The 7,728-nt window shown below is 35.4% G+C and overlaps 1 pseudogene; it reads right to left on the bottom strand.

The window, feature by feature from the left end:
- Positions 1-5,101: 5,101 nt before the first annotated feature.
- On the bottom strand, positions 5,102-7,392 carry LOC147385696 (ABC transporter G family member 20 pseudogene; annotated as a pseudogene).
- Positions 7,393-7,728: the final 336 nt, after the last annotated feature.

The following is a 7,728-nucleotide window of genomic DNA, read 5'->3' as shown; positions in this document are numbered from 1 at the left end:
ATATTGATAATTTTATTGATTCAAGGTTGGTGGTGGAGTTGGGTGCGGGGATAGAGGTGAAGAGAAGCAAATTTGGAGGAGGTGGGATTGCTAGAGGAGATTTGGCAAAGGTGATTGATTTGGTGGTGATAGAGAAGGAAGGAGAGGAAGTGAGGAGGAAGACAAAGGAGATGAGTAAGTTGATTGTAAACAAAGGAGAGAAAGAAATAGATGTGTTAGTTGAAAAATTACTCAAGATTTGTGGAAAGACTCAGAATTGAGAAGAGTAAAAGCTTGGAAGAACCAATGGTGGTAATGTAGTTCTTTTTCTCTTGGATTTCTGTGCTTCTTTTTTTTTTGGATGTCGATGTAGTCTTTAATGGTGTTTTAAATTTTCTAATAAATATAAATAAATCGAGAAACCAAATTGAGCTAGAGTATACATTGGCATGACCAATTTGACTAATTATTGTTTCTCATGGATTATATTTTTTTTTTGCTCAGACTTAAAAAGAGGTCTTTTTATTTATTTTAAAATCGTATTTAAGCCATGAGCCCTTGCCATGGCCCCTGAAAATAAGGATCAGCTCCCTGTGTCCCACTTGATTTCAATGCTTTTAATAAAGGAAAAATTACTTAAAGGACCCTCGCGGAAGGGTTTTCTATAAATAATCCCTAAGTTTTGCACGGTAGCTTGATTTAGTAAACTTTTTCTTTTTTAATGGTCCATAAGTCCTTACATTTTTCTAAGGCTAATGAAAAAATGGACTCGCAAAATAAAAAGAATATGCAGTCTATATACAGATGACGTGGTAAGGGCATAGAACCGTAGATCTTTTTCCTCGTGTTTCCCAAAGAAAAAGATCAATGGTTCTATGTCCCAACCGAATACAGATTGCATATCTTTCGCGCTTGATTTACCATGACTCCTTTTTCTAAATATTTGGAATGCATTTTTTTTTTCTCACAAAAGGATGACATGGAATTTTCAAAGTTTATGGAAAAATGAGTTATTGTGACATATATTAGCGGTGCATAAAAAAAATCTGCCATTATTACGCACCACAATTATTTTTTTCCACTCTTAATTGCCCCCGCAAATTTATTTTTTCTTTCTTAGTTGCCCCTAATTTTGTCTTGTTTTTTTTTTTCCACTCTTAGTTTCCCCCAAATAGGCAAAATCCTGGTTCTGCCCTTGGACATGGATCTTCTCTTTTAGACTAACAAAAAATATCAATGCCATATCTTCGCCCTTGCCATCGTCATCTCATCATATATATCATTGTCATGGATGCCCCTATTACGAAAAAACTTTGAAAATGATCTTCTACATTTTGATTTTGGTTTATATTCGAAAAGCCCCTTGTTTTCAAATTGTGTCACGCCTCTTGACCTCAATCTTCTCTTTTCAACTAATTAAAAATGATCTAAAAGTCCCTGATTTCTTCTTTTTCTTTTCAAGAGGACATCTTCAACTTCTTAGATGTTTGAATGGTGTTGGAGGGGTTATTTTCCATTAGTCTATCAGAGAAGACTGGGGTCAAGGGGGTAATGTTATCTTGTTGAAAATATATATCTAAGAAAGTATCTCAAATGTTCACAAATGCATAGGGAAACAAGTCCCCCCACTCCTTTAGAAAACACGAGAATTCCACGTGTCATGCAAAAGAGAGGGTTTGTCCAAAATATTAGAGGAGTCTAACCTCTTCCATTTTTAATCTGTCATGGACAATCATTTTTCGATTCGATATTGAATAATCATCTTAGGAACCTTGTAAAAAAAATGGGCCTCCTTTGAGAAATTGGAAAATGGTGGATATATAATGTGAGTGTGATCCCTAAATTTAGCGATGTATACAATAATCAAGAAACTAGGAAAATATAAAACATTTTGAGTTAAAAATGAAAGGAAATTTTAACTCAAAATCTTTTATATTTTATTAGGGTTAATATCAATTTTTTTTTTAATGATGCTTTTGTAATTTTGAAAACTAAGCAAGTTAAAATTATACCGTGGTATGGTAGGTTGCAAATTTTCTTAATTTTTTATTTATTTATAACAAAATGACCTTGATTATATTAAATTTAAACATAAAATTGGAGGCATTTATGATCACTCAAAGTTTTGTGTGGAACAACTTCTACAAGGCCTTATCTCATTATATATTATAGTAAAGGTGTTTGATGTGGAAGAATGGCCCATAGGATTTCTAAGACAAATGTAAGAGTTGTGAGATATTTAGTATTTTCATGTTGGGCTTTGGCTTTATGAGGTTGATTCAAAAGTAAAATGGGCCTTGTCTGCTGTGTTAGAGAGCCTTTAATCCTAATCGTAGATGATGGATTCTCTCTCTCTCCCCTGTGGACGTAGGCAATTTGTCGAATCATGTATTCTTTGTGATCGATTTCGTCTTATTTCTTGTTTTAGTTTCTCTTCCACACGATAGTAATCTTGAAAAACTTATACTTATTTTCTAGTACTGACCTCTAGAAAATCAATACTGTTAATTACTTCGACCGTAGGACCTAAAACGAGGTTTGAAGTTGGAAGAATCCTTGTATTTGGTTGGTGCATTGCGGGAAACCAACATTCATAGGTCAGTGGGCCTAAAATAATGCCTCATAAGGCCTCTTGAAGGATAAGATTAAAGCAGCCCTTTAAACATTTGGTTTGATTTTTGATCTAACGTCCACTTAAGGATGAGCCGGATTTTTGTGAGTTGGATCAAAGAGTATGCCACATGGTTATTGGTTCTGGTTAATTGGACCGGTGTCGGGCCTATTACCTGCTTAATTGGTTCAGGTTAGTGTTTGGGTCGGGTCTGTTTTGGGTTTTTTGCGACAGGCTTATTTTGGGAAAGCCTTTAAGGAAAGGCCCAGGTCCAAATTTATTCCAATCTTGAGCCAAAAATTGGGCTAATAATTCTGGGCCAGTGCACTTTTTTTAATTAAACTTATAAGGATAGTCGTCGACGAGCCAAGATCATAGTCAGATTAATATACTTGTCGCTACGTGAAAGCTGAAAATTTTGATGGGCCAAGGCCCACGAATTTTAGAAACTGAAATTTGATGGGTCTAGTGTTGTCGAAACTCTTGATGTTCCCAGATTCGATAGCTTAGAGCCGTAAAATTTCTCCTATCTTCATTAATTTGACGATTTCAGCCCATCCATTTCTTTTAACCCCAATTTGACCGCTTGGTCCATCAAATTTGGGCTTTTTCCACATTGTGTTGTCTTAATTGGAAAATTTTTTCTTTGGAATCCTTGCCATCCCAACGGCCAGGTTCACGTCAACCCATTAGTGAGGATAGCATTCATCCGCAAAAATGGTTTGAGATGGGAGCATGAAGCCTAGAATTCATATGGACCCGTAGGAAATATGTATTGATCTTTAGCAAATCTGTATTTCAACAAAAAATACTTTCCTTAGTAAGTAAGATTTTAAATCTTACTAGCTAATGGTCCTTTAGCCCAAATTGATAACCACATTAGCAATTAAACACCACAGCCTTCTAGATTTCGTGAAAAACTCATATCCAAAAAATAAAAAACACAATTATTTTGAGCTTTATCCACGGTTTTTAAAATGTGCAGCTGCTGAACTTTTATCTAACTCCAAAATTTAACATTAAAACTCAACGGCGAAGAATATATATTGGAATTTTTATTTTCAAAGTCTATAAAATTTTGTCCTCTACAACCCATTGGACTCGGATCATGTTTTTGGATGCTACAACGACCATTATTTGGTAAAATTCGAAATCTTACTAAGTTAATAAGGCTAGTTTGACTCTATTTTTAATTTTCTTTTGTCTCCATCGAACATTTTAATTAGGAGATGAGAAAATGCATCCAACAAGACAATATGAAAGTTGTTATTTGGTATATTAACTTGCCTGCCCAAAACAATAAAGGGCCTTTTCACATGTTGGTTATCGAGTGGATTTCTGTTTGGTGGCATGAAGAGGTTGCTTTGGAGTATTATACCATTTGCAATATGGGGGGGGGGGGCGAGAGAGAAATGACCGTATCTTTGAGGGGAATAAAAAAGATGGCACAAAAACAATTATTTCCATTATGGGCCTTTTGTTTTGCTGGTCCAAAGTTTTTTGAGAATTTAGGGGGATTTTCTTCGAAGATTTTATTTATAATTGGGATGGGATGCTTTGTATTTCTGGGGAGTAGCGTCTGTTTGTAAGGTCTTACTAGGTTGGTCACCTCGATTGGCCTAATTTTGTTTTTTCTTATGAATATATTGCTACTTATCATAAAAAAAAAAGACCATATGAAATCCAAAGGAGATGAAACTAAATTTTTTGAATTTATGGAGGTATTCCACATATACAGATAAAATATATGGAGTAACTCGTGAATATAAACTATTGTGAATACATGAAAAGTTGAAAATTCAAATGGGAAAAGCCAAGCATCAAAAACATAAGATGGCTTGCTATTATTAAATAGGCAGATTTACCAAAACATGCACAACATTTCGAATATTTATCAAAACGGTACATTGTAGTAATTAATTCCGAAAATGGTAAATTTACTATTTTCGGAATTTATTTTTTTACCAAAACGGTAAAAACAGTAAAATGTATTTTTTTATACCGACAATGCCCTTTTTTATTTTTTAACTGAAATTACGAAAATAAAATTGATTTCGGTAAAAAAAAAATTGTAAATACATATGATTGTTGGATTACCGAAAGAGAGTGAATCTTTTTAGTTGGATTTTTTTTTAAGGTTAAAATTGTAAATATATATGTAAAACAAAAAAAAGGTATTTTCGGTAAAAAAAAAATTTTTTATACTGTTTTTACAGTTTTGGTAAAAAATATTAATTCCGGAAACGGTAAATTTACTGTTTTCGGAATTAATTGCTACAATGTACCATTTTGGTAATTAATTTTGAAAACTCTACCGTTTTGGTAAATTATTCTATTAAATAAACCCATTTGATTTGATTAAGCTAGATAAGTTATTAGAATCCACACATGATGTTTAAGATTTATATATAACAGCAAAGAAAAGTACAATCCTAAAGGAAATATGGCTTACTATTATTAAATAAACCCATTTGATTTGATTAAGTTAGATAAGTTATTAGAATCCACACATGAAGTTTAAGATTTATATATAACAGCAAAGAAAAGTACAATCCTAAAGGAGTAACTGAAGTTATTATTCTTACATCCAGTATCAATCTACCTCCTCTTGTTTTTGCTCCCTAACAACAAAGAAAAGTAGAATAGAATTCTAAAAAAGAAACCCCAAGCCAATGTAATCCACAAACAATCCCATTTGCTTAGATTATTTCTTATTCCTTGTCGTCCCAAGATATCCAATCCCGTTGTGAGGCAGCTCTCGCTTGTAATGTTCATTCCCAATGAATTGCTTATTTTCTTCAACAAATTAATCTTCATGGCTACAGGGACAATTCCAAGCTCTGTGTTATCGAACATCTGAGTCCCTCTCATAAAACATTTTCTCTCATTTTCGAATTCATTCTGCAATACAGCTTGGTAAGAGTACTTCATCAAGGATGTGTAATGTAACCATATCAAGTAATGTGGAATTCGATCACTATTGATGGAAATCCCACTAAAGAGAAGGAAGTAACCAACAATTGCAACAACCACTGTGCAACCTATCATAAGATCAGATACTATTGCAGATAGGAATGTGACGAAAGAATTTCCCGCCCAAAACAAAGCAAAGATTATAGAAGCGAAGAAGATGAACCCCGAGATGCCACCACCAAGGCCTACTGCCCAAAATGTTGTTGCTGCGAATGCGGTGGAGAGAAAGATTAAAGATGGTATGACTATGATTGTGGTAGATAGAACGTAAGATGATCGACGATAAGCGTTATTAGCCGTCTCTCGCATGAAAATATATCGCTCTAGGATGAAAACTGGGAGGGCATCAGTACAGAAGTAAAAGATTGTACACAAGGCGAATCCGAAAAACCCTAATCGTTCTTTTACACCTTTGGGAGAATTATCAAGCTGTCGAAAAACTAAAGCTAACATGAAACTTGTAACCATAACTGGCCCCAATCGGGTTCTGATCAGTTCAGGCATTCTCCTTGAATTAGTTATCGATCGCTTCGACAACACAAAGATCTCATTCCAGAAAGGATTAGCAAATGTAGCGATGCTGGATGTAGGGCTTGCGCTATTGTTCAGAGCCCCTGATACTAGTTTTCCCTTCGACATACTCGCGGTAATTGCTTCTTTCAAAGAGAGCTTCAAATGATTGGAATCCAGTGTGTGAGGTTGGTTGATGGTCTGCCATGACTTACTGAATTCAACCAAGCTTTCCGTTCCACTGGGCGATTCCTCGAGCTCGTGAATTAAATCGAATGCAAACTCAACCCAATTCTCATTTTCTGGGATAGAATGCCCAAACTCAGTGAAGAAAAGTGGGAGACTCGCTGGCAATCCACTGTAAACAATCTGCCCACATGAGAGAAAGAGCAATCGACTGAGTAGGCCAAGAATTCTATAACTAGGTTGATGAATCGACATGATAACAATACTCCCACTTTGAGCAATCCTTTTAAGAACCTCCACCACCAAGAAAGCGTTGGTGCAATCGAGCCTCGACGTTGGTTCATCGAGAAACAAGATGATCGGATCGTGAATTATTTCGATTCCTATAGAGACACGACGACGTTCTCCACCAGATACGCCTCTATGACCTTCATCTCCAATCATCGTCTTGGCCACGCTCCTTAATCCTAGTTGATCAATCAGAGCACTAACCCTTGCTTTCTTCTTGGATTTGGAGAGTGAGTGAGGCAATCTAAACTCGGCCGAGAACATGATCGTCTCTTCAACTGTTAGCATTGGGAAGAGAAGATCGTCTTGCATGACATACCCAGAGATCACCTTGAGAAGCCCAGATTCCACTACTGGTTTTCCATTAAGAGTTATGGATCCTTTCAAGCTGCCCTTGGCTATCCGATTGGCGAGAGCATCGATCAATGTTGATTTCCCCGATCCACTCGTGCCAAGGATGGCTAGGATCTCTCCGCTTCTCGCTTGACCAGAGACATCATTCAATATTAGTGTCTTCTTCTTCTTATTGTCTATGATGGCATACGTCAAATTACAGAAGGAGAGAACGAAAGGAAGAGATGTTTGTTGGAAAACATGTTGAGGTAGTAGAGTCTTGTCTTCGTTCTCAACCTTTTGTGTGTCTTCGTCCAATCTCTTGAAGAGGAGACTGAGAGTATTTGGAGACAACCTTTCAACAGCGCTTCCATTGAGCTCTTCAATCTCCATGGATTCTCTCATCTCAAGTGAAAAAAAAATTCTTAATCTTAATAGAGATGCTGTTGGTCAATTTGACTACAACTATTCCTTCATGAATAATACTCAATCAAACAAATGCTTAGGATAATGTACGCGTACCCAACCGCATGCATTCTTCACGACTCTTAAAGTATATCACCTTTTATGAACGGTAATTTAACGTAAATCATACATATTTTAAAGTTTTTTAATAAGAGAGATTTACCGCGCCGACCTATCTGTTAAATTTTATTACAAAAAATTCCTTGCTTTATCAAATTCGTTACCAAAGGGACTATTACTTTATTAATCAAGCATGACTAGTTTATTAAGATTTCATCAAACGTTATCTAAAATTTGAGTTTGATTCAAGGTGTTGAAAATGGATAGTTACCAAACTTTTAAATTTAAATCTAAAATTCAATGGTGAAAACTAACTTAATTTT

This window comes from Akebia trifoliata, chromosome 14 (genome assembly GCF_017979445.1).
Source record: "Akebia trifoliata isolate Shusen 1 chromosome 14, ASM1797944v1, whole genome shotgun sequence".
NCBI classification, from domain to species: Eukaryota; Viridiplantae; Streptophyta; class Magnoliopsida; order Ranunculales; family Lardizabalaceae; genus Akebia; species Akebia trifoliata.
The sequence above is the reverse complement of the archived record's forward strand: the minus strand, read 5'-3'. Positions and strand labels throughout refer to the sequence as shown.